At 44.2% G+C, this 27,087-nt stretch overlaps 1 protein-coding gene across 1 annotated transcript in view; it reads right to left on the bottom strand.

Annotated features, from left to right (window-relative positions):
• Positions 1-27,087, bottom strand: part of LOC121574311 (leucine-rich melanocyte differentiation-associated protein-like) — a 383,827-nt gene that overhangs the window by 317,304 nt on the left and 39,436 nt on the right. The gene's annotated exons all lie outside the window — the stretch shown is intronic.

Here is a 27,087-nt window from a genome sequence, read left to right as displayed (position 1 = left end):
CACTACCCTCTGTAGTGCCTTGCGGTCGGAGGCCAAGCAGTTGCCATACCAGGCGGTGATGCAAGATGGGCCTGTATATGTGCTTTCTTGAGCAGGGGGACCTTGCGGGCGCTGCAGGATTTCAGTCCTTCACGGCATAGTGTGTTGCCAATTGTTTTCTTGGTGACTATGGTCCCAGCTGCCTTGAGATCATTGACATATACTCCCGTGTAGTTCTGGGCTGATTCCTCACCGTTCTCATGATCATTGCAACTCCACGAGGTGAGATCTTGCATGGAGCCCCAGGCCGAGGGAGATTGGCAGTTATTTTGTGTTTCTTCCATTTGCGAATAATCGCACCAACTGTTGTCACCTTTCTCACCAAGCTGCTCGGCGATGGTCTTGTAGCCCATTCCAGTCTTGTGTAGGTCTACAATCTTGTCCTTGACATCCTTGGAGAGCTCTTTGGTCTTGGCCATGGTGGAGAGTTTGGAATCTGATTGATTGATTGCTTTTGTGGACAGGTGTCTTTTATACAGGTAACAAGCTGAGATTAGGAGCACTCCCTTTAAGAGTGTGCTCCTAATCTCGTTACCTGTATAAAAGACACCTGGGAGCCAGAAATCTTTCTGATTGAGAGGGGGTCAAATACTTATTTCCCTAATTAAAATGTAAATCAATTGATAACATTTTTGACAACGGTTTTTCAGGATTTTTTTGTTGTTATTCTGTCTCTCACTGTTCAAATAAACCTACCATTAAAATTATAGACTGATCATTTCTTTGTCAGTGGGCAAACGTACAAAATCAGCAGGGGATCAAATAATTTTTTCCCTCACTGTACATACAAAACACAGGATCTCACTCAATTTGATATTCATCACACACACACACACACACTCATATATAGAGACCCTGCATCGCCGTCCCCGTCAACCCCTGTCCCCCAGCATCACACAGAGTTACTATTCCTCATCTCTGCTTCCAGTTGGCTCCGTCCTATAGTGTCAGACGACAGAGAGGCCAAAGCCCAGAGCCATCTGTGGCGGTAGCTGCACGGTGAAATATGCTCTGTTTCAGGTCCAGTTCTTAGTCAAGTCCATATCATAAAAGGATCAACATAATTGGCAATTACCACAAGATAATTTGGCAGTAAAACAGAGGTAGGGCCTAGAGGACAGAGACAGAGGAGAGGAGAGGGACACTAAGTCGATGCAGCTGGCGGTGTCGGGCCATACAAATAAAAATGATGTTTTATTGTCACATAGTGTACACCAGATAGGTGCAGTGAAATGTGTTGTTTTACAGGGTCAGTCATAGTAGTACAACACCCCTGGAGCAAATTAGGGTTAAGTGCCTTGCTCAAGGGCACAGCGACAGATTTTTCACCTTGTTGGCTCTGGTATTCGAAACCAGCAACCTTTCAGTTACTGGCCCAACGTTCTAACCGCTATGCAAAACACACACAGATAGGCATGCACATACGTACACATTACTGGGCATATGTGGAATCTACATAAAAGGGTTTGGTGGTTCTACATACATACAGTATTTGTGCTCCAGAGGTAACCGTGATCCAGTGCTGTACTAAGGCCAGAGATCCTAATAGACTAGTTGAGGCTAAACATATGGGCCATGTTCAGTACAGCTCCAGATAGATAATGACTTTACAGAATGGACACTCTTCTCTGTTGATTGGAGCATAACTGTTCTTCTACCTGCAAAATGTCTAGTCATATCACAAGAGAAGGCTGTACTGTAAACACTGGTCTTCTAATGACATGATTATAGACAAAAGGAACCAGTATCTCTACTACAACAGTGATTTCTGCTATCACACACAACCCCACACCTCCCAGGAAAACTACTAATATAGACATCATCTCCCATCCCTGGCCTGTAATAAAGGCCTGTCACATCCATAACGTTATTAATTAACAGTTCTCAGAGGTGAAATTCAATCAATCGCCACCCTCTGATAACGTTCCAACAGGTTATGCAAATCACAAGCGACGAGCCCGCTACAGTCGTATAACTGTAGCTAACATGCATGTGATCTGAGCTGCCCGTCACTTCCTGTACTTACTGAGCACTCAGTTAACACTCATTATGGTGGAATTAGATCCTTCAGAAAAGAGAGATGGGGGAAGAGGAGAGAGAGAGAGAGAGAGAGAGAGAGAGCGAGAGAGAGAGAGAGAGAGAGAGAAAGAGGTCTTAATGCACGTTTAATTAGAACGAGACATATGGCTGTAGGACCAGAGAGGGTTACAGACAGGGTGACAGGCCCTGCCATGACTCACCTGCATGGGGAACGGAGAGGTATGACAAGTATGCTAAGAGACTATGAGATCATGGCAGGAGCCCTGGATTAATAGGAGGAGAGGCTATTACATGTCCAGTCGAACATTGTGTAAAAGTAATGTGTTCTACAGTAGACAGAAGGACACACTGAAAGTGTTATACAGGTATAGGATAGAAATGTGTTTTATATAACACCCATGGCACCAATGACATGATTTGATTTGAGTCCCCCTCTAAATGTTAAAATACCTGGAAAGGTGATATAGTCTAGCGTGGAGTGAGCTGTTATAGGTTTGAAAATGTAAAATGTATTTCATGACCCCCCCAAAAAAAACGTGTATAATTTATTGTTGACTACTTCATTTGATCATTTAGTCAGTTCTAAATAGGAAAAATACAATTCCATATTCTTTATTGTGGGTCAACGGTAAAATGTCATCATGGCACTAGAACAAAGGCTCATCGTTAACAGTAGATCCCCCACATACAGTCATACATCACTACAAATCTCTCCCGGAGACCCCATGCATTTTTCATGTGTCCATGAAAGTGCTGTCAGTGGCATCGCTAACGGCTAAAGGCATCCCACGCTAATTGACCAGGGCCCTTAATGCGAGAGAGAAACAAGAGGAAGAGGCAAGCGGAGCGATGCCACAAAACTGTCACCTCAGCCTCTTCTTCCTTAATGCAGCCATAAATCCAACCGCCACTACCACCATCAATGTCCCCATCGCCGTCCCCACCGTCAGACGTTTCCATTACACTCATATCAGTTTTACTGGAATGACTTACATCTGCATGATTCAGTAATAGTCACTCTCCATAAAGTTGTTGTTGCAATTTGGAGGGGAGGGGGGCATTATAGTACCGATCAATTCCCCCGCTCCCAAGGGGAACAACTAGGGAGTTAGGAATGGAATATCGGAAAATTGAGAAAACCGGGGAGGCCCTGGCTGATAGATTGTAGTGGTTATCTAGTAACAGAGACAAACAGCTTAATCCGGGATAAATCATTGGACGCTGGGAGAGATGGTTTCATACAGAAGATGTAAATTGTGTTGTCAGAACCAGTCATCTACCAGGTGTGGGAGCTTAACAGGAGCCACTTAGTGGGAGAAGAGAGACACGGTTATCTTTACCATTCAAACCCTGGGGGAGGAGTAGAGGAGAGCAGTTAGGCGTCTCAGCTCCACTCCGCGTGTGTCCCAAATGGCACTCTATTCCCTTCCTAGTGCACTACTTTTGACCAGGGCACATAGGGTTCTGGTCAATAGTAATGAACCATATGGGGAATAGGGTGCTATTTGAGACACACCCGGAGTGGAGCTGAGACGTCTAGCTGCTCTCATCTACTCCTTCCCCAAACACACTCTAACAAATAAACCTGCTGAATAAGGTGTTTGGGATTTAGCAGAGATGAAAACTACATGACACAAATTGTGCATAGGCTGTTGTACTGCAGGTATGTATCATCTCACTTCCATAGGCTGTCGATGCAAAATAAAAATGATAAATAAATATGATACACTGGTGTAGAAGCTAAAAGCAGGAATTCTAAACATGATACACAGGGTGTAATAAAGGCAATTATTCGTACTACAAATGAAGATAATTTGATACACAGGATGAAGAAAAGGTCATGTCTTGTTGTTATTTCAATTATTGGTTCAAATGAAGCATATGCACACACAGTGCACACTTGGATCTATGCATTATCACAGAGGAGTAATACACAAGAGGAGTAAATGAAATATCCCTGGTGTTCCCTATCAGCAGCAGTCCACTAAGTCAATACAGTTCTGTATGGGTTTGAAAAAGCTCTGTCTTCATAAGTCTGCAATAATAGCTCCCAATAATTGAATTGAGTAGACATGATGCATTTATGCGTTCACGGTTAGCCGTGTGTATGTGTATGTGTATTTGTGTGTGTGTGTGTGTCTGCCTGCGTGCGTGTGTGTGTGAGGTGAGTGGGACTGGAGACTGATGGGGCTTTAGTATGAGTGTCAGGCCTAGCTTGGGGCCAGCAGCACAGGACAGGAGCAGGGACAGGAGAGGGAGGCCGGGACCCACTGGCCATATATCTCTATTACTACACGAGGCTCAGCAGCACTGGCCAGCTGTTTATTCTCATTAACTCACAATGGAGACACTCCAGCCCAGGTCAGACTAGTCTTACCCGCTCCAGTCTGGTGCAGGGTACTCCACTATGCTACACTCCAATCTACTGCAGCATAATATGGAATATTATTTCAATACAGCCCAGTTCATACTATTCTACTCCAGTCTAACTTAGTCCAGTCCATTCATAGGATCCAGTCACATTGGGTTTATTCGCTGTTTTGTCTCGACAAGAATAGTTTATTCGATCTTCAACTATTTGTTTTGATATGTAAACAAATTAGTACGGACATCTTCACAAATACAAATATCTCGCTGTAACAAGACTAGCCACACTGTATTCTAACAAGAAGCACACAGCTATTCAGTGCTACAGCTGGTGAAAAATACCCACCAAGGCACGGGGGGAAAGTATCAGTAAAAATCAATATAAACGATCAATTGCACCTTAAAACCACTCAATAACCCACCCCACCACAACCTATAAGTCCCTCTCCTTAGCAGCTAGTGACAAATCACACGTTTCATCAGCTAATATCCATTTTCTACATTACAATCCCTGTCTCTCCTCTAGAGAGAAAGAAAAACCAGCCCAGCCTTCCTGGTGACAGTGAGGCAGAGGTATTAGGGCCTCTGGGTGTGTGTGGGATATGGTAGACAATAGAAGTGGCTGCCTTGTGATAGGCCAGGGTAGAGCAGTGTGTGTGTGTGTATGTGTGTGTGTGTGTGTGTGTGTGTGTGTGTGTGTGTGTGTGTGTGTGTGTGTGTGTGTGTGTGTGTGTGTGTGTGAGCAGGGTAGAGGCAGGCAGACAGGACTGCAGTGAGAAAAGCTAATGGCTATGATTAATGACTGAGGGCCAGAGGAGAGCCGGGACACAGACGCTACATATATCATCAGGACGGGCACCTCCCAGGACCCCCTCTCTCACTCTCTGGTGGGGGGTGGGGTGGAAAGAGAGGGGTGGAGATAGGGAGGGTGGAGGGGGGGAAGAGAGTGAGGAAGAGAGAGAGAGATGAGGGGGTGAGAAAGAGAGAGATGAGGGTGAGAGAGATAGAGAGAGAAAGAGAGAGAGAGAGAGAGAGAGAGAGAGAGAGAGAGAGAGAGAGAGAGAGAGAGAGAGAGAGAGAGGGTGATTAGAGAGAAGCCTTATCTACTCCCCAGTCCTTTACACACAGGAATTGCTTCTCTTTCTTTAAAAAAAAGTGACAAAGAGGTGATAAGATGAACAAGAAAATGGTGTGTAAAATAACTAGGATATATTCTGAGAGAGAAGAGAGGAAGGAGAGAGGGAGAGGGGGAGTAGAGAGAGCAGTCTGTGATGGTCCCTGATTCCAGGCAACTTGACTCTCTGTTCGCATGCTGAAGCCACATTTCCAAGGTCTTATCAGCCATATGGCTCCCCCTGTTTAGATGATTTATTAGGTGAGGAAAAGCACACTGATACATTTTAACGGCGTTTTCCTGCGTAGGCAACCCGCTGTGTCAATAACGAAAACTCAGACCCTTTTTAATGAAAACTTTTAGTACCGAAGGGGTAACCATTTATTTATGAGTCACTACAATATTACACTGGGCCAAAAATATCTCTCCTTCTCACGCACCGGGCGGACAAAAAAAAGGCCTGAATCAGAACAGAGGTGGGAGGGAGCACAAGATCATATCCATATGTCAGCGGCTCTACCCAGCACCCTTCCACCCACACCCACACACACACACACGCACACACACACACACTTCCCTTTAACACGACGCTGGTGTATTTGTGCTTAATTGAAGCATTCAGCTGTTTACAACTTACACAAAACCAGCGTGGGGTTTAATTATGACCAATTACAGCCAGCGTTGTTAGGGAGTAAAGGAGGCCCATTACCTCTCCCAGCCTTCATTGATTCTAATTAGTTGGTGTGTTCATGTTTTGGGTTTCCATGCCTGAGTTAACAGGAGGGGGCCTGCTAATTAATTCACTATTAAACTGCAGATGCTAGTTACCCAAAAACAGAACAGACAAAACCTCGAGAAGAAACAGGGAGTAAAACGTGACTATTAGAACACTAGAACATGTTGCTGCCATTTTGTACTGTTCTCTGCCGTCGGCTCTCGATGGTTTTATAAGTAAAACACATCCATAAAGTGCAAAGTGGGCATTTAGATTTATTCGCCACGTTGGACTCATTAAAATGCTTGTCTATCAGCGCAGTGTGTTTTTAAGCCATTAAAATATCTTAATTTAAGCCTTTAATTTAATCGGACTGTTTCTAAACTGCCATCTTGGAGTGTGTAGTTACCTAATACAGGCATCAGTTCCCTAAAAGGAGGAGATGTTTGGGTTTTTTGTACTGGTGTAAGTGGAACAATAGCACACTCATGAAAATAGACAACCTTATTCAATATGTAATGTTAAAAAACATTTAAGAGCTTATAGCAAGTGTTATGACGTCCTTTAAGTGTAACAGAAAACTAAAATAAAGGCGCGTTCTTCATTTTGGGCTTAGCTTCCTGTGATAAAATTGTCATTCTCTAAATGTCAAAGAACAAAAAAAACAATGCTGACAAAAAACCCACAAACATTCTAAATGTCATGACTTCCAAAAGCTGTAAGTCATCGTTCATATGCAAACAGTTTGCATAACGAATACAAATAAGTTCCCAAACAATTAACAATCATTTGCAAGTAAATGGTATCTGAGGACAACAGTAGAATAGGGTGTATTTGCAAACCAAAGCTGGCTCTTTGAAGCCCTAACATTTCATGTTTAACAAGGAAAAGCCATGTTGAGGTCAAAGGAGACAACAGGCTTGGTTCACACAAACCATGTCAATGAGTAGCATTATTCATAGAGGTCACCAAGCTAACACTGCTTTGTTAGAAGAACAATATATAGTAAGCACACACACACACACTTGTATTTGAAACTGGATTTGGAGCCAATAGCAAACATTCCATCAACAACAACGTTACTTTGGTCCTAAAGGCACCTTTATTTAACTGATTTGCTGTGATTGTGTGTTCCAATTCATATTTGTAAAGGAGCCAGCATCGTTGCCATTTTTCAACCCATTTCCCTGGATGTGTTCTACAGGCCTTAATGGGCCCTCCAACGCTGTAGCCGTCATGTTCTGGACAGCTGAGCTTTTACAAGACAAACTCGGCCCAGCAGCCTAGCTCACACCTCTCTCTCTCTCCGGACCGGGGGATAATCAGTACACACACACACATGCGTGCACGCATAATTGTACACACGCAGAGTCGTAAACACACACATGTACACGCGACACACACACAAAGGCATACACACAAACAGTACACATACATGCGCATGCACACACACACACACAGACACACAGACACACACCAAGACACACATAAACACATACACAGAGAGGCCACAGTTGCCAGCTGCTAATGGACATAGGGAAATCTTTGATTCATATTTCACCTCCTGGTGCTGGCTGTTGCTCAAGTGTCACTCGGTCCACTGAAACCTCAGTCTCTACCAGGGTTCCCTCTGTCAGGTGGAGGTGACAGATCTGTTAGTCACCCACACACACACACACCTCCTTAAACACACACTAATTACAGTGCAGCCAGGCATCCCAGTGTGTGTGTGTGTGTGTGTGTGTAGCGGGGAGATTTGGAAAGTGGCCAGGGTGGAGGTATTTGAGCGTAGGGAGCTATGTAAAGAAATAGAGGCCTCATCCTTCAAATTAGTGAGTTCTCAAACAGAATTCACGTCACACAACCCTCGTGCTCATACTCAGCCTCTCCGCTTGGCAAACCAGGCCCACACACACACACACACACACACCCTGGCTGTGACCCCACTCTCCGAGGGTGTCTCAGGGAGAGTTGGGAAATGCAAAAAAACAAGTTTCCAATTCACACATGCGTATTAATAGGACAAATATAAGCACCCACCAAATTATTATTATTTTTATTACACACACACACACACACTAGGGCCAGGAAGATACCAGTATCGCGATACTCATATAGTATCGTGGCAAGGAAACAACAAATAAAGCAGATTTAACTTCTTTAGGAAAACAGATTTTTTTTTGCGATACTGGTATCGTCACAGCCCTAACACACACACACACACACACACACACACATTAAAATAAGACTGTCAATTGGAAGCCAAAGTTGGAGTAAGGATACCACGCTCTTAGTAAATTAATATATTCTGCTTTCAAAATACAAGTAAATCAATCACTTTTATAATGTGTGTTCCTTATATGATTGATGACATAACATCTTCTATATCATAACATATTTCAGTAAAATCGAGAATGCCATATCACTATGTAGACTTTACAACACACTTCAATTTACAGCTTAGTGCCACAACAGGGTAGTAATCTGTTAGTAATGATATCCAGGTTAATTCCCTGAGCTCCTGACATTCTGAATATGACACACACTGATGGTATCATAACAACACCTAGATCTGAGAAATGCTGCCATATTTATGTCATCCCCCATAACAGTGTGTACACCACTGCACCAAAAATGTTTGTGTGTGTGTGTCTCTGTTTCCACGCACGCACACACATGCACACACACACACACACACACACACACACACACACACACACACACACACACACGGCTGCAGCACCTGTCCCTGTCCTGCCCTTGTAAAGGATGAAGATACTACAGAGAGGGTGAAAGAGCTGTGTGTCACACTGTGTCCTCTGAGTGAGCCAACACATCATGCCCATCACCAGCCCAGCACGCCTGCCTGTCACACACACACACATCTAACAGATGACAGAGGCAGTGACAAGACGAAAGGAAGGCCTCTATAATATGCATGACTCCCACACACAGAAACAGGGCAATCTCTAAACACACCACACTCACTGCATGTCAGAGACATCTCCAGCCACTTTTCATTACAATATGAATTAAATAGATGTCCTTCCAAAACATTATAATTGGGGATGTTAAAAAGCAGCTTTTCTCTGTGCCCCTGCTTGTCCTCCCACGTGGGGGTACTGGGGCAGACTGCCTGAGCCCCGAGCCAGGCTGCACCAAGTCAAATAGTATGGATGGATTCAGGATTTGGAAACGCACGATGGAACTACTACTACGACACTTTACTATAACGGCAATAAATGCAGACTGATTATTTCACAAGCGTGAGCCGTTTGTGTCCTTTGCTTTGTCACCATATTCCTGATCTTTTTGTTGTTAGCTACCTAACTTGTTAGCTAATAGTGATGCTAGCTAGCTAGCTATTGTTGCTACCTACAGTATATAAGTCAACAACAGCTTACTAGGTTTCCTCTTGACATTACTTTTAGCTACAAACCACAGGAGGTTGCTGTGAGGGGGATCTGCTTTGACTAGCTTTCTTGTTGGCTAGCCAGCTAGTTAAGTTAGCCGCAATTGCTAACGTCTGTCTTGTCTGCCTCGGCCAAAGAGGATGATGTCATTATCCAAGCAAAATTCAAGCGTTATTTAAAATGGTTTGTTTCATAAACACGTTTGAGATGGGGTTTTACTAATTGTTTTTCTCAAATGTATGCCTCAGCCACAACTACAAGTAAAGGATGAGTCAACAATATTATTTGGGTATGAGCAAACAGAATATTAGCTTTAAAAAATGAGATTTTCACTGGACAGTTATTGTAATAGAGACATGCCACAAGAATAAACAGAAAACACAACGACCATCTCTGAATCCCGAACACATCATTAATTCTCCTCAGAGAGATTACACATGCCCAGCCATTTAGGAGACAACGAGACAACAGCGTCTACAGATTGAGGGATCAGCACGGCGGTGCGGCGTGTCTCTACACGGCTCGGTGTGGCGTGTCATTTTGGGCATGCTGTTGCTCAACATCAAAAAAAATTGATGGCAACTCCGCGGGGGCAGAGAGGCCCTCAGAATGAGAAGAGGAGGGAGAAGAGCTTCTCTTTCTCTCTCTGGGTCTGTTTGAACTCATTTTATTTTCTTGGGCGTTTGGCCCCTCTGCTCAGCCCCTCAGGCAGCTCCCTCACAGCAGGCCCTGACAGCTTGACACTTTGACAGCTGCTGCTGAATGACAACTGATTTGTACAAATTTCAAGCCTTATAAATCTACCTGTCACAACAATGGCATAAAAGAGCTTGGACCCAGCAGGTAATTCAGAAGAAGAACGGGAGAGGGAAGAAAGAGGCTTCCTCCCTATTCTTTTTATTCTACTACTGACAGCCTCCTGCCAGAAAACTCCCTCCCTCCCTCCCTCCCTCCCTCCCTCCCTCCCTCCCTCCCTCCCTCCCTCCCTCCCTCCCTCCCTCTCTCCCTCTCTCCCTCTCTCTCTCCCTCTCTCTCTCCCTCTCTCTCTCCCTCTCTCTCTCCCTCTCTCTCTCCCTCTCTCTCTCCCTCCCTCGCTCCCTCCCTCGCTCCCTCCCTCCCTCGCTCCCTCCCTCCCTCTCCCTCCCTCTCTCCCTCTCTCCCTCTCTCCCTCCCTCTCTCCCTCTCTCCCTCCCACGCTCCCTCTCTCCCTCCCTCCCTCCCTCCCTATTATTTTTATTCTACTACTGACAGCCTCCTGCCAGAAAACTCCATCCATCCATCTAGCCAGTCATCATCCCCTCCTTAGGTCAACTTTGTATATGAACCAGAGGGCCTATTTTCCTGGCCATGGGTGACCAATTGTGTCATTTAAAGATTAGACAGAGCGGATTGAGAATAGAGCGAGATGGGTCCGAATCACGCAATTATGTTTTACACCGACATTAAAGTAGCGTAGCCACCTGCTACTGGCAGGATTATCACTGTGGTGGTTTGCCTCCCCTCTCCTCTTCCCAGAGCCCTGACTGGGTAAATGAGCGAGGCCTTTTTACGGTATTTAAACTATTTCCCAGTGTGCACCACTGTGCCGCCACACCACAACCTTTCATCTGCTGGTAATGGCAGTCTGGCAGGTAGTAGAGGCAGACAGGCAATACGGCAGCTAGGTAGACAGGCAGGAAGAAAGGAGAGGCAGGCAGACAGACAGACAGATAAACAGTCAGGAGTGGAAGGCAGGCAGGAGAGACAGGCAGGCAGATAGACAGACATGCAGGTTGGCAGGAAGACAGGACAGACAGACAGACAGACAGACAGACAGACAGACAGACAGGACAGGCAGGCAGGCAGGCAGGCAGGCAGGCAGGCAGGCAGGCAGGCAGGCAGAGAAGCAGGCAGAGAAGCAGCTAGGCAGGAAGGTAGGCAGACAGGCAGGCAGCTAGGCGAGACCTTCATTGGCTGTAAATCCTTCCTAGAGGTATATTTTATAGAGATATAAACTATGAGAGAGAAGGGAGGGAACAGAAATCGATAGGAGTGACAAACAGAAAAATGGTTTAATAAGGATCTGAGTGGTCTTTCTGAGTTTGTTGGATGATGGCTCGTTTGGCTTTGCCATTCAGTGCATCTGCCACTGAGGATCCTTATGAGTGGTGACATTGTGATAATACAATGATTGATTTATTAACCATCAACCAATTATTTTGTCTGTTTAATTAAAATTTTGGCCAAATACTCAATCAATCAAATTCTTACTATTTGAAGAGAAGTAGAAAACTTTGATCAAGCATTTTCAGTTCCTTAATATCCCTGGCTTTATCCACACAATAGCAGAGTAACTATTACCGGCCTAGCTCCCTCCCAACCCACTCCTATTTGCAAGTAGGCAAAACCTTTCTCCTAATCCCTTATTTGTGTGTACCCACCCCTGTCCTAAAGTTGCCCTTCCGCACCCTAACCCCTCAAAGGGCTCTGTCCCTGTGCAGCCCCATGCCCCACCGGTCCTGCTGTTTGATTAAGACTCAGCCCCACTGCTTTATCCCTGGCTGTACAGGACCCCTACAGGACCCCGGCTGGGACAAAAAGCACAGGAGGGATTATCACTGCCCCTCCCAGCCAGCCAGTCCAACTTTCACTGAGATCAAAGGCGCAGCTCAGCGAGAGACAGGGCCATTTAGGGCAGGTGTCCCCCCTCCCCTCCCTCCCCACCCCCTCCCTCCCCTCCCTCCCCACCCCCTCCCTCCTATTGTAATGCCAGTAGGAGGGAGAAAAATAATCAACCCTCATCTATTCAACAAGGAGGACTAAAGATACTGTTGGGTTGCCATGTTTGTAGAGTCATATATCACTCAACGAGCAGCTTTGAAGCTGGAACTGTCGGCCATGATGGAACAATGTTGGAACAATGTTTAATGTCAGTTGGAGGTAGTTAATAACTTGAATGATTCGAGTTGGTTGAACGTTAGTTATGTTGTCCTCGGAACTAACTGCTGGCCTATAGTCAGATATTAATAGTAACTTATTCTCGATAGTAACTAATCTTGTCGCATTACAATACATAGGTTACTCATTCCTGCCTGTCGGAAACGCATTACAAAACATTACAATGGCCAAACTCCCCAACAAGGCTACAATAACTGATGTTATTGCAACTTTTATATAGAGCGCAATTAAAATAAAATGTTACAATGCTGAAGGAGGCTCATAAGGGTCGTTCTATAAACTAGGGTATCAGTGAGGATTTCCTATGCTGGACTTGTTACAGCTGTTGATGTCATTGATAATAATAATGTCATTACATTAAGATATAAGGCGGGAACATAGCTATATTCAATCAAATTCACAAGTTGATTTAAAACCCTTTCTCATGGTTGGTGTCTTAACGGATTTGTCCAAAATCGTGTGACATAAAACATAACTTTTCTGTCCTTGCATTTATGTCAGTGTAAAAAAGGTGTTCGCAAGGAATGTCCAGAATATTTTGGTGTCTCATTTGTTTCACCGGTGAAGACAGTTGTGCCCGGCTCCACGTTGGATCTATTATCACTAGCGAATTGATGTTGATCATCTGTTGTCTGCTTCATTTACAGCAGGGTCTCCTTAGATTGTTTTGTGCCAGGCCTCCCGAGTGGTACAGCGGTCTAAGGTACTGCATCGCAGTGCTTGAGGCATCACTACAGCCCCGGGTTTGATCCCAGGCTGTGTCACAGCCGGCCGTGACCGGGAGACCCATGAGGCGGCGCACAATTGGCCCAGCGTCGTCCGGGTTAGGGGAGGGTTTGGCCCGCCGGGATTTCCATGTCCCATCGTGCTCTAGCGACTCCTTGAGGTGGGCCGGGCGCCTGCAAGCTGACTTCGGTCGCCAGTTGTACGGTGTTTCCTCCAACACTTTGGTGCGGCTGGCTTCTGGGTTAAGCAAGCAGTGTCAAGAAGCAGTGCGGCTTGGCAGGGTCGTGTTTCGGAGGACGCATGGCTCTCGACCGTCGCCTCTCCCGAGCCCGTACGGGAGTTGCAGCGATGGGACAAGACTGTAACTACCAATTGGATATTGAGGAGAAAAGGGGGTAAAAGTACCAACAACAAAAAATTGTGGATATAATGACAAATTACATAGCCTAGTGGGCTTCTTCACAATATGATTTGGTAATGAAATAACATGTCAAATACATTTTGGTTTCCGTTTTACACCTGTAATTTTAAACAATACAAAGGGCTTGAAGTAGCCTACTTGAATTTGGAGCTCAGAAATTCAAGTACTGGAATAGGCCTACCTTGAAAATCTGACATTTCCTCAATTTGGTGCTTGAAAAGTTGTAATTATTGTAGTCAATATATAAATTCTCCTGCTCCCTTACAATTAACCCTGATTAAACTTGTGTTTGTTTCCCACCGCTTCAGTTGAAGGGTGTTGTTATTATGAGGACGACAACATCTAATGCTGGCTTCAACTTGGCTTTCCTTACATTACAAAAGGAACCTGGTTTTTGGTCACTTTCTCATTATAAAAACAGCGATGGTGAGATTCAAATGGTGAGAATAATAGAATAATACTACCACTATTCATGGCTTTATTATGTGTGCCTGCGTCGACCACATAGGCTACAGAAAAATCACCATGCATGCATCCAATTTATTTAGTCAAGCAAATCCACATTATTCTCACATATTTTAGAACATAATAATAGTTCTATATTAGGCCCTATACGTACAACTATATAAATTATACAATCGTATAACATTGAGGTCCTTGAAAATTACAATTAAGTGCTTGAAAAAGTCCCTGAAAGTCCTTGAATTTGACTTGCCAATGTCTGTATGAACCCTGCTTAAAGGATGTATAGTCCTAGGTCTATGTTGTTGTATAGGTGGAGTTATGGGACCATTTGCATATATTCCTCTAAGTACACATGTGGAACTGCATAAAAATCATTTTATGTTTGTTTCAAACCATTTTGAAATATTGATCCCAATGTCACACATATGCCACATTATTTATAGAAAGACCCATAACCTTTATGAAGTTTTGATTTAGCCTTTATGGCCTTCCATGTTATCTTATCACAGCTTTATAATCCAACCAGGGAGGTAAAGGTTGGAAAGGTTTCCAGATCCATTATGTTTATGCAATATTAAAAGGTACAATATGCAGATATCGCTCCACCATTTCCTGGTTGCTAAAATTCAAATAGTTTGCCTAATTTCAGTTTGGGACAAAACAAGTAGAGAATCATTGTACCACCTAAATCAGCTGTTTGAAGCTGGTGTACAAAAGCAAAAGTAAAAAAAGACAAATAAGTTAAACTTAAGAACGGGAAGCATAGAAATAGCACACATAGAACATATCTACCACTTCTTAGACATGCTCCAATGAAAATGACAGATCTATAACTACATTTCTATGTGAATTTGGTTGGGTTGCCCAATAAGTTCCATATTAAGCCTACAATCACACAGGAGTCCTTGGAAAGGTATAGAATGACCATATCCATAAATAAAAAGGTAGTAGGCAATATACACAAACACAATGATATAGAACAACAATGTGTTCAACTTTGTCATTTAACTATGAAATGCATTTTTCGTAGCTGCTTTTCGTAGCTGTTTACACTAAACAAAATGACAATACTTCTTTCATAATAAAGTCCAGTGCTTGAAGTGTAGAGAGTTTGGCAGTGAGGTCATATTTGATGACAAATTCTGGTTATGTCTTGATCATGTGGGAACATAAAGTTGGGAACCCTGGCATGGCGAGGAGAGGACCGTAAATAACGTAACACAGGCTCTGTGAGACATCAGGCCACCAGGCAGACAGTCTGTAACCTCCAACACATCTTACCACACAGGACCTCCCAAATATAATACAGTGTCCATGACACACACCGCTTCAAAAATACACTCTTCAATGACCCACCCCGCCTCAAAAACACTGTGTCAAAAACACTGTCTGACCACCCCAAAACATCCACAGCAGCCAGACCAGACAGATGTAAAGAAAGAGAGAGAGCGCGCGAGAGAGAAAATATATAAACAGAGAGAGAGAGAGCGAGAGAGAGAGAGAGCGAGAGAGCGAGAGAGAGAGAGAGAGAGAGAGAGAGAGAGAGAGAGGGAGAGAAACCCGCCCAATAGTCACACAACCATTAAAGGGACTGAATGGCTCTTATTATGGCCTCTGACTGAGGCCCAGCTGGCCCAGTATGCACAGCAGAGCAGAGGGTCAACTGTAGTTCAGCACAGGGTCTTGTGATCGGTGGTTGGCTCAGGCCTGGGAGGGAGGGAGGGAGGGAGGAGAGGGGGCATTGGGGAATGAGTGATGGACCCGGGGGTGAATGCCAAAACCATAAATCGAATCCTAACCCTGACCCAAGGCTCCTATGAAGTTTATTTACATTTTCACATTGCACCCATCTTTAAAACGTCTTTGTTTAGATGCTTCAAAGCAGCCATCTATATTAACCCCGTCCCATTCATATCCTCCCTCCACTGTTGCTGTTCAAACCCACTCAAAAAACATTTTATTAATTGCATGCTCATTTGTGTGCAGAGGGATTCTATTTTTACGCTAACGGCAGCCGCCATTGCAGTTGTGCTGCCGACTACGCTTTGAGGCATTTAGGAGCTTTTAACTATTTTCACTGTGTTTCACGTTATTCCCACATGTTATTCCCTAGCTCATTTGCTAATGTTTATTTGTGTTGATTCAAGCCTTTATTTAAATGTGAGATTTAATTAGATTAGCTGGCAGACATGCCCGGTATGATACTAACCACAATGGTCGACAGTATCGCATTTCCTACTGGAGGAAGGAGGAAGTTTTTTGTTTGTTTACACTTCAACTCCTTTAAAAGATTTCAAGACAAATCATCTTGGAGTGTTTACCCTCTCATCAACCCTGCTAGGACTGGCCAACACATTTCATACACAGCAAGACAACGTTGGTTATCGGTAGCAACGACTGGCTGACTGTACAAGAAGAAAACACTGGCTACTTCAAGCATCTCACCCACATTACCATCAAATCGAGTGGTCATCAGTGTGTGAAAAAAACACTGGCAACTACAGTACGAGTAGCTAACTCACTTTTTTTATACACCTTTTTTGTTCATTTGTGAAAACTAAATAAATAGCCAGACGCAACATCCCGCCGGTTCCCTTTCCTGCCGCCTGTGTGTTGCTCTTTTTGAAGTGGGCGCCTGGAGTGAAACCTTGTTTGGACAGCCATGAGGTGGAGCTGGCCAGCTTATAACTCTGACACAGAACACAGGCAGACACAGGGCAGCCCGCAGGGGTCCTCACACTGGGCGGAGGGAGGAAGGGGCGGCAGGGAGGGTGCCGGGGGTGATAGAAGCACACTACTATTACACCCCATCAAGGAAAACAGATCCCAGAGTGCTTCACATAGGAAACACAGAGCACGGAAGAGTGCCACTGAAAGAGAGGAAAGAGGGTGGAGAAAAAGAGAGAGAGGAGAGAGGGAGGAGTAAAATGGCCACTATCGAAGCCCTCAGACTGTCATTCAGGAAGAGAGCCATGGCCACACAGATTGATATTTTCCAATTAGTTTAGGGGCAGAATTATGTTTATTACAGTTATCATTATCAACATGCTTCTAAGGGTTTTTAAACACTCCATAAGAGACCGTGGGCAATAAAATGCAGTTGCTATCTGCATTTCTACTGCTACATTACAAGTAGCAAACTAACTGTCTGTCCTCTATATTTCTCTGTACACACACACACACACGCACTTAAGTGTATGTAATCCCCACTTTTCGATTGCCATAGAAATCAGAGGAAAAATATGCCCTAAGCACTGTTGGCACTAGTTATATATATTTTTTAAACAGTTGCCTGTCAGAGAAGGGGGCTAAGTGCTAAAACACAGAGAGGAACAAACCTGACATCTAAAATAATTAGTTATGGGGCTGGTTGCGTGGTATAGAGCTGGGTAAAGCAGGGGCTGGGGCTGAGAGGCTGCGTCGTGGCCTTGTGTGAGAAAACGGGGAACATGCCTAAGTTATTACAGCAGGAAGGCAATCTGTCAAAGCCAGGCTGTTCTGGCATGGCCAATACCACTGGTGAGATCAGAGAGGCAGATTCTGCTTGCAATTACTGCTAAAGGACCTTGGATGCAGGCAGCCTGCTATCAATTACTTCCCTGGCCCCAGACACTTGGAGCTGTCAGGGCCCTACTGTCTTGTGTTTTGTAACAGTACGGGAGAGGCAGAGGGTGAGGGCGAAGAGAGAGGGAGAGGGAGAAGCTGAGTCTCTGTTCTCTCCTCTCTCAGGCAGACAGTCAAGATACTGTAGTTGGTTTCGTTAAGCGCTGCTATTATGGAAACGCACACTTCAAATTGTTCTGCAAATTGTTCTTTCTTTCTCGCTACGTATTCTACTGTAGCTCTCCTTTTCTCTCTCGCTTTCTCTCTCCACCCTCCGTCTCACATGATGGAATGAAGGGATTAACACTAGAAGTAGAGCGTGACGAAGAAAGATTGAGGGAGTGAGAGAGAGAGAACGTTCAGGCTGACAGCTCTAACCTGTGTGTTTACAGTGAGCCTTCCAGTCATATGTACTCCCTGCCTGTATCCCAAATGGCACCCTATTCCCTATACATATAGTGTACTACTTTTGATGATACTTTTGACCAGAGCTTTATGGGCCCTGGTCAAAAGTAGTGTGCTAAATAGGGAATAGGGTGCCATTTGGGATGCAACCTCTGTGTACAGGCAGTGTGCACAGCAGAGGGCCCCTGAGGAGGGCCCCAGAAAGGGCACAGGGAACTTCTCTGCCCAGTTGCACACTACTCTTTCATCTTAACAGGTGCTCCGGACCAACGACCAACTGAACCCTCACAGCAATTTGCAACACCATTGGGAAATTTAATCTCAAAAGAAGAAGAAGAAAATTCATTCAATTTTTTACATTTTTAAATACAGCTGAACCCCCGGTACAACGTCCAATTATTTCAAAATTATAATGATGAGGTCATTTATCGATATCCTAATGGGTGGTAAATGGAATCTGCATATGCACTGATGAAGCATTTATCGGATTGCCTCTGCTCTGTATCGCCACTCATCCCTCTATCCTTGTGGGATAAAGGAGAGAAGAGGGATAGATTAATCATTTTTCCGCAGGATGACAGCTCTTTGGCCCCGTCGGCCCCTAACCCGTCCCCCGGGGCATGGCCTTGGATCATCCGGCACCGCAGAGAGCTGCAGCTCTGGCACCAAATGGCAAACCCCCCCCAGTCCCGTGACCTTATGGAAAGAAAATTACCTTCTTATGGTAAGCAAATGTGCTCTAAAGCAATAGTGGAGTTGCATGGAGCTGTCAGAGGAGAGAGGGAGAAACGTCCATTACTTCTATGGGGTTCGATGAGAAAATAGGCCTTGAAGGCAAGTGGGTTGGGGTTGTGCGTTTGCGTGTGTGAGGAGGGGTAAGCAGGGGGTTATTGTCATTTTAAGCTTCTCAAGGTCGGCTAGCTGCCATCTTGAGTGTTTATATTATCTCAATCAGACAGGGTAATGTGCTGTAGGTGTGCCCTTGAACTGAGAGAAGGTCATGTTATGGTCAACCTACGGTTTCTGGTTATGCTATGCAATAAAGCAGAATCACAATGGAGACTTGCCCTAATATTTATATATTTCTTAATTCCATTATTTTACATTTCGATTTGTGTGTATTGTTGCGAATTGTTAGATACTACTGCACTGTTGGAGCTAGGAACATAAGCATTTCGCTACACCCGCAATAACATCTGCTAAATATGTGTATGTGACCAATAAAATTTGATTTGATTTGACTGTTGTTTAGAATCCTATCTAGCATGCTCGGCATCAGGGCACTTTATAGTCAGGTTTTATAATATTGGAACAATAGTCATACTTCCCCTTCTGAAGAATAACTATCTATTTGCAAAAACATTTAACCAGGAAGTTACATTAAGATTTACATATATTTTTCAAGTGAGCCCTGAGGCTCCAACGTTGTCAAATATTCTCTTTTAAAGTAGAAAGTGCTGAATAATTTTTCCCAGACTTATGTATTTATTACCAGACATGAGAAGTCAAACAAATTGAAATATATTCATCACCATAACAGAATGAGACACCCAAACTGTTGACGTTGACAAAAAGATGAGCTACGAAAAGTCAAATTGCCTCTTTACAACCGCCATAGAAAACCTCCTCCGCCACACTCCGAACAGGTGAATAGATTCAATTCCCCCTGGCTTCAATATGGATATTCAGGGAATTTGTTTTCGTCAAGAAAATTTAAAGTTTCATCTTAAGCCTTTTGGGTTTCTTTATCACTCCATTCTTCAATAGGGTTAGTCATGCACAGAGAAGGTGCTTAGAACTTTCCAAAAACAGGGGAAAACTCACCCTGTCAGAACCCATTGTGAGGGCTTTACAGCTTAAACCCCTGGTCCTATACATCCCTGACCCCTTTTCCCCACAAACTCAAAAGTTTCCCTCAAACATCAAACTCTAGATTATCTTTTGATTTCCTCCTTAGGTGAAAGGAGTTTAAAATCCACAGCTGTTGGGCTTGACAGACAAAGAGGGGAAGGTTGAGGAGTGGGAAGGGGAGGTGGAGGGAGGGGGTGAAGTGTTAATTCACCATATTTATCATGACTGGGTTACCTCTCCTGTCAGATCCATTTCTCTTCCACATGCTAATTAGTGATATCTTCCACCCCCCCCACACACACACCACACCATCACCCTCTCAATATACCTCCATCCCCCCACCCAGAAGCCCTCTCCTCCCTTCTCCTCTCCCTGGCTGGAGGCCTTGCCCACCTCTCTGGAGGAGAGAAGGTTTGACAAATAAAGGCGAGAGCCCCTATTAGCATGTTAATCCACATCGAACAGCCACGCTATAGACTACCACCCCTGGCTTACATGTGTCACTTCCTCCTCCAGACCTCGAGCCCAAGCTCACACAACAAGAGGTGTTGATCAGTTACTACAAACTTAAAGGGGCAATCTGGGATTGATATATTAATGAAAAGTAGTAATTGCTTATTGAAGACTATACAAATTTGAGAGTGGTTACATTTCTCCAGCCCCATCCCTCAGCTGTTTACCAAAAATGTGGAGGGCAGGCCGTTTTGTTATTGTTTGAATCCCAGATTGCCCCTTTAACTGGTTCACATTGTCACCATAAGAATACCTTGAAGAGGGCTTTTTAAGATAAACATTTTTAAAGGGGGTATTTGAAAATAAAAATGGAGGGGCCTCTTAAAAACTTAGGCGGGAGATGAATAAGGAATATGATGTGTCAGTTGAAAGGAAGGTTGCTGGAAACATGGCGTGGGATTGTGGCTGCGGTACAGTACAGGCAGAGAGAGAGAGAGCGACATCATAATTCATATGTAAAGCCTAACCCTGCCAGTGGGTCCTTTATTGACAACCAAGGCCTTGTATCTGCACTGAAGGCTGTAACTACATCCACATATGTAAGGCTATAAATCCAACTCAAAGAGAGGGAGAGCTTTGCTTTGCCCACAGGACTTTTGAGTGGAAAACTATAGCGGGATGGATGCGAGGCTTGAAAAAGAATCAATTTCCAACATATCAAACTGTATGGTGTGTGAAACATGTACTTATGGTGACTTAAATAAATAATTTATAGTGCATTCGGAAAGTATTCAGACCCCTTGACTTTTTCCACATTTTGTTACGTTACAGCCTTATTCTAAAATGGATTACATTATTTTCCCCCCTCATCAATCTACACACAATACCCCATAATGACAAAGTGAAAACAGGTTTTTAGAATTTTTTAGAAATGTATAAAAAATAATAAACTGAAATACCTTATTTATATAAGTATTCAGACCCTTTGCTATGAGACTCGAAATTGAGCTCAGGTGCATCCTGTTTCCATTGATCATCCTTGAGATGTTTCTACAACTTGATTGGAGTCCAACTGTGGTAAATTCAATTGATTGGAATGATTTGGAAAGGCACACACCTGTCTATATAAGGTCCCACAGTTGACAGTGCATGTCAGAACAAAAACCAAACCATGAGGTCGAAGGAATTGTCCGTAGAGCTCCGAGACAGGATTGTGTCGAGGCACAGATCTGGGGATGGATAGCAAAAAAAATTCTGCAGCATTGAAGGTCCCCCCAAAAAACAGTGGCCTCCATCATTCTTAAATGGAAGAAGTTTGGAACCACCAAGACTCTTCCTAGAGCTGGCCGCCCGGCCAAACTAAGCAATCGGGGGAGAAGGGCCTTGGTCAGGGAGGTGACCAAGAACCTGATGGTCGCTCTGACAGAGCTCCAGAGTTCCTCTGTGGAGATGGGAGAACCTTCCAGAAGGACAACCATCTCTGCAGCACTCCACCAATCAGGTGAGGCCAGACGGAAGCCACTCCTCAGTAAAAGGCACATGACAGCCGCTTGGAGTTTGCCAAAAGGCACCTAAAGACTCTCAGACCATGAGAAACAAGATTCTCTCGTCTGATGAAACCAAGATTGAACTCTTTGGCCTGAATGCCAAGCGTCACATCTGGAGGGATCCTGGCACTATCCCTACGGTGAAGCATGGTGGGCGCAGCATCATGCTGTGGGGACGTTTTTCAGCGGCAGGGACTGGGAGACTAGTCAGGATCAAGGGAAAGTCTCCTGAGTGGCGCAGTGGTCTAAGGCACTGCATCGCAGTGCTAACTGTGCCACTAGAGATCCTGGTTCGAATCCAGGCTCTGTCGTAGCCGGCTGCGACTGGGAGACTCATGGGCGGCGCTTTATTGGCCTAGCGTTGTCCAGGGTAGGGGAGGGAATGGCCGGCAGGGATGTAGCTCAGTTGATAGAGCATGGCGTTTGCAACGCCAGGGTTGTGGGTTCGTTTCCCACGGGGGACCAGTTTGAAAAAAAAAAAAAAGACTAAAAAATAAAAAAAAAGACTAAAAAAATATATATATATGTATTCACTAACTGTAAGTCGCTCTGGATAAGAGCGTCTGCTAAATGACTAAAATGTAAATGTAAAATGAAAGATGAACGGAGCAAAGTACAGAGAGATCCTTGGTGAAAACCTGCTCCAGAGTGCTCAGGACCTCAGACTGGGTCGAATAGTTACCTTCCAACAGGACAACGACCCTAAGCACACAGCCAAGACAACGTAGGAGTGGCTTCGGGACAAGTCTGTGAATGTCCTTGAGTGGGCCAGCCAGACCCTGGACTTGAACCTGATCAAACATCTCTGGAGAGACCTGAAAATAGCTGTGCAGTGACGCTCCCCATCCAACCTGACTTGTGAGGATCTGCAGAGAAGAATGGGAGAAACTCCCCAAATACAGGTGTGCCAAGCTTGTAGCATCATACCCAAGAAGACTCGAGGCTGTAATCGCTGCCAAAGGTGCTTCAACAAAGTACTGAATACTTACGTAAATGTAATACATTTTTAAATAAGGCTGTAACGTAACAAAATGTGGAAAAAGTCAAGGGGTCTGAATACTTTCCGAATGCACTGTACATCATCAAATGAATACCAATTTGACACTCATGTGAATAACATTTGACAACAAACTAACTGGTGCAAAACATGTCACTACACATTAAATACATATTTACAGTAATTTAGTAAACTATATCCTTCCATATGTCCAAAACTTTAGATAAATAATTTGGCTACAAGTGAAATACTCTATGTAAATGTATAGAAAACATTTGCACTGACATTAAACAAATATCAGTATGTTAAATCTTGCAGGCATGTGATTCCGAGTAGAACTCCAGATAGTGTGAGAAGCCAGGGCACTCATCTCGTTTTCAACCCGATACACATTTCATCCATCCAAATGCATCATTGACTTTCTGACGCCACGGACATCAGATATGATAATAAATAGAATGCTTTATGTCTGGCTTATGCTGACGTAACTTTTTTTTAAACGTCTCCTGTTTCTCCGAGGCTCGCCAGGCACGGCTCAAAGAACGGCCACATGCAGGAGATCAGAGAAAATGGCGGCCGCTCGGTGGCTCGCCTGCTACCATCAATCAAGCCCCAAATGGCTTCCCTGACACTCCCACTACTCATTCTGCACCGCGCCTGCCTTACGTGACCCCCATCTTGAAAATAACCTGTGAATAAATGGATGTAGGGTAGGGTGGGGTAGGGGTTATGGGAATGGGTTATGAGGGTTGAAATCATTACCAAATGTTCTCTTTTTAACAATAGGATTTCAAACATCTGGCGAGGAGGACCTTCAACATGTTTAAGATGGACGAGAGTAGCAAGTGAGTGAATCCTCTCATCGATATCACACGGTTGAAAGCGAAAAGCGTCGCGGTCCACTTCTAACCTCCCTCCTTCCTCCACTCGTCTCCTCTTTCTCTCCCCCTCTCTTCCACTCTCTCCCCTCATCTCTCCTCTCTCCCTCCCTCCTCTTGCTCTCCTCTCTCCCCTCCTTTCACCCTCTCCTCTCTCCCCCTGCCTCCCTTTCCCTCCCTCACCATGCGGAGGCCAGAGACAGATTTACAGCGACTGTCAAAGTCAGGGATGACAGATAAATTAATCTTCTCTTCATGAGTTTACATCCCCGGCATCTGGGCTGCTGATCTGGCCCTAACAAGCGCCGGGGTCTGGGAGAGCTGATGTTTTCATGGCCAGAGATGAATTACCCTGTCATGTGAATCTATTTATACTGCCGTTAGGAGAGGGAAGGGTGGGGCAAGGCCCTGTGGCTCTGGACCCAGGACAGACAGACAGAGTGATTTCATGGGTTAAGATCCCCTTGAAGCATCTGGTGGAATCGGGTTCTGTCAGCCAGGCCGTCCGTCCGTCCGGAACTCCATTTTGGAAGATCTTTGTTGTGGAACGGGGGGATTGTGCAGATTTGGCAGTCTGTAGACTGTAGTAGTCGGTGGTCCTCCTGAGTCCTGTCTCTAGCATTCGCCACCACCATGGTCCTGAAGTGAGAGCAATTCCCTCTTGATTGAGGCCCATTACCCAAATCACATGGTGTGGGTCTGTGACTGTAGAACTTATGTCAATTCACATTCATCATTCCCACACCAGAGTCATGTGGCTCTGATGGGCCCTGCAGACCAACTCCTTTATCCAACTCAAACAAACCAAAGAGGGTTGTAACGATGTGGGAACCAAAGTTACTAAATGAGTCTTAATGGACAGACAGGTATATTTTCACAGGGCAAGAGAGAACTTTCATTCTTCTGTCAAGAAGAGAAAGGTTTGCTTTTAGGTATGTATTGAACTGATGGTTAGGCCTAAAGAGGGAAGCAGTACAGTAGCTCTGCACACTCCGTTTGAGATTTAGAATTCTAATGGACGCCATGTTCCAAACCACCATACGTTCCAAACCATCAATTCTGAGATGGCCAGATTCCCCTGAGAACGTACAGAATATTAGAATGATGTTGTTATTGAAGCAGTGTGGAAGAGAAAATGGCTCTAGCATATGACAATTCTCAGCCTATGCCCAAACAAACAGTAATATATTGTGCTAAAATCGTTGACATACAGTATGTATAATAAGACAACATATTAATCTCAAACTCTTTTAAAATAGCCCAACAATATATATGGTGGATACTCCAAACAGTCAGCACAAAAGCAAAGGACATGGACACTGATGTCTTCCAGAGTTGAGGTCTCCTTCAGACAATCTGTTCTGCTGATGAAAGCCAGGCCAGATGACTCTCCTGTTGAGGTACTGTACTGTTTTGTATGTCTAGAACTCTGTGCTGTAATTCATCTTAAAATGGATGGCTCTGTCACCTGGACTAACACTTCGCTGAGAGAAGCCATCAATAGTTTTTGTCAGAAACTGCACGCTGCATGAGACAACTCATCAATCACTATTTACATAAAACAAAGAGCTGCTTTCCATGTGTGACTGCCAACCAGCCAGTCAGTGACGGAGGGGGCTGCTGCGGAGCCTGTCTCAGATAAAAGGGTCTGTTTCATAACCCCTCTGAGACGCTGTGCAGGAGTCAGGAGGCCATGTGATGTCAATCTACCAACCCATCGCTTTTGGATAACTACCAATGAGCCATACATCAATGCAATGGAATGATTACTTCCTTATATAAAGTACAGGGTAGGCTGAGGTGAAAACTAGGCCTAAATTGTAAAAGAAAACAGTGCCAAATTTAGAATGAAATGGCAAGATATAAAATTAAGGTGTTGTTTTGAATTATGAACCAAGAATGCAAAGGTTATAGTTCAACACACCTATTGCTACAGTTCAGACACAGTATACATACTGTTGATTTGAGATTTTCTGTGAACTGCGGTACAAAAAAGGCTTGGCAAAATGTTCACCTTCCTAATAATCACACACACACAAGCTAGGAATTCAATTTGGAAGCCATCATCACGAGCGGCGAGGAGGACAGGAAAGTCATATTGCTATAATGCTCTGATTATCAATCATCATGACAGTTTATTGGCGTTATCACTGTACATACCATTAACATGATGTCTGGCCCAGATTGTCAGGCCATGCAGGGGAAAACACTAAACAGAGCAGGATTAAAATGCACATCCCAAACTACTTTCCCTCTGCGGCTGAGATTGCATAGGACAGACTACAGTACAACCGACTACACCACTGACTTTGACTTATAGGACGTACTGTCTGTCAAAACAGGCGTCAAGTCAACACAGCCAAGCTGACGAGACCATAGATAGTGTCATTATGTCACGCTAAAGGAAATGCAGACGCTTCCTCTGTTTATCACATACCAGTATGGCAGTATAACAGTGTTGACAAATGAGGTAGAGCGATATACTGTGTAGTCAGTCTGTATAGTCAGTCTGTAGTCAATCAGTGTACTATAACAGTGTTGACAAATAAGGAAAAGGATTTAGTGTGTAGTCAGTCTGTACTATAGTCAGTCTGTAGTCAGTCAATGCACTATAACAGGGTTTACAAATCAGGAAAAGGATTTAGTGTGTAGTCAGTCTGTACTATAGTCAGTCTGTAGTCAGTCAGTGCACTATAACAGCGTTGACAAATGAGGTAGCTAAAGATACATCTATTTGTCTTTCCCTTCTGTACCTCACAGACTTCACTGGAAAAGTCCTTAACACTCAACTGACATGCAAATAATGCTACTCTTCATGACAAAACGTATTAATACGACCACTTGTGCTATTAAAGTCATTTTGGTGGCTCTGGGAGACTGAAAAGATGGACAGTTTAAAGGTTGTTAATGGACGTTTAAATGCTAGCGCTGTTGCCAAGCTGATGAGCGAGAGCATAAAGAGAGAAATGTCCTTTAATCAGACAAACACACTACCGCTGCTGCTTGCAGAGAACAATAAAATACAGTTTCCAAGAAATAAAAATAGGTTTTTCCCCTCTTCCTGCAAACATACTGTATTAGACAAGCTTGTGTTTTTCTTAGTTTCATGCACACAC

This window comes from Coregonus clupeaformis, chromosome 1 (assembly GCF_020615455.1).
Source record: "Coregonus clupeaformis isolate EN_2021a chromosome 1, ASM2061545v1, whole genome shotgun sequence".
Taxonomy (NCBI): Eukaryota; Metazoa; Chordata; class Actinopteri; order Salmoniformes; family Salmonidae; genus Coregonus; species Coregonus clupeaformis.
Note: the sequence above shows the minus strand (reverse complement) of the source record. Positions and strands in the feature narration are given on the sequence as shown.